We start from the raw sequence: 1,543 nt of genomic DNA, 5'->3' as shown, positions 1-1,543 counted from the left end.
TCGCCTGTCAGGAAGGATAACAGCTTGCAAGCGTTTTATTGAACTGATGAGAGGAACATTGAGGATCAGCTTTAGTCAGCCTCTCCCTCCCCCCCCCCCCTCTCTCTCTCTCTCTTGCGCTCTCTCTCTCGTTCTCTCTCTCCACTCTCTGCAAAATAGTCCTACCTGGTCTGAAAAGACAACGCTCATAATGATCAGGGAGCTTTCTACGGGCCTGTCGGGGGGAAAATGTAACATCCAATGAAATTGGCGAGCACACTCTCCCATCGCTCCGTCCCGTTCAATCCAAGCCAGATCGGCCAATCAGAAACCCTCCAGACGTCCAAAGGAGGCGTGAGACCAACTTGGAGGTGTGGCTATGGGAGACTTTATGGGAGATCTTATAGTAATTCCTATATTATTTAGTTGTTTTGTTTATCTTTGTTCCATGCCCCTTGGATTGTATGGTTTATTCTTGTTTTATTATGTAGTTTATTATTGCTATTATGTATTGTTATTGATTACTAGTGTTCTATTATTATTTTTATGCTATGTGGATATGTTAAAGCACTTTGAGCTGCAACGTTTGCAGGTAAAGTGCTATACAAATAAAGGTTATTATTAGTAGTATTATTATTATCGTTGTTGTCATGCAGTGTAATGAAGAGGGGTTGTATGTGGAGACTAGTAGTAGAACAGGACTAGGCAGGACCTTCGGGACCTGGGTCTGACCAGTATGGTGTGTGTAGGATGGTGTGGTATATTGGGTATGTTCACCATAGACTCCTGATAAGAAAAACACTCTTAAATAGATAGATTGACAGGCCAACAGACAGACACACACACAGACAGACAAACATACGGATAGACAGACAGACAGACAGACAGACAGACAGACAGGCAGACACACAGACAGTCAGACAGACAGACGGATGGACGGATGGACAGGTAGATAGATAGATACACCTCGTTCCAAATTATTATGCAAATTATATTTTTCTCAGATTTTCCTAAATAGTCGATGCAAATGACAATCAGTATAATTTTCAAGTCATCAACCGTTAGAGTATAATTCACATTTTATTGAACAAACCTCCCAATGATAACAGTATTTTTATTTATTTATAAAAAACTCAAAATGCACTGTTCCAAATGATTATGCACAACAGAGTTTCAAAACATTTTATAGGTTGTAAAGAACTAACAATTGTAATTTGATGAATTTAGGGTTAGGAGGTCATATTAGGAGGTCATATTTACTGAAATCAAAAGCTATTTCAAGCAAAAACATCTTAACAGGTCAAGTTACATGTTAACATAGGACCCCTTCTTTGATATCACCTTCACAATTCTTGCATCCATTGAACTTGTGAGTTTTTGGACAGTTTCTGCTTGAATTTCTTTGCAGGATGCCAGAATAGCCTCCCAGAGCTGCTGTTTTGATGTGAACTGCCTCCCACCCTCATATATATTTTGCTTGAGGATGCTCCAAAGGTTCTCAATAGGGTTGAGGTCAGGGGAAGATGGGGGCCACACCATGAGTTTCTCTCCTTTTATGCCTATA

Source organism: Nansenia antarctica (assembly GCF_963989245.1).
Source record: "Nansenia antarctica genome assembly, chromosome: 6".
NCBI classification, from domain to species: domain Eukaryota; kingdom Metazoa; phylum Chordata; class Actinopteri; order Argentiniformes; family Microstomatidae; genus Nansenia; species Nansenia antarctica.
This window is presented reverse-complemented; position numbering follows the sequence as displayed.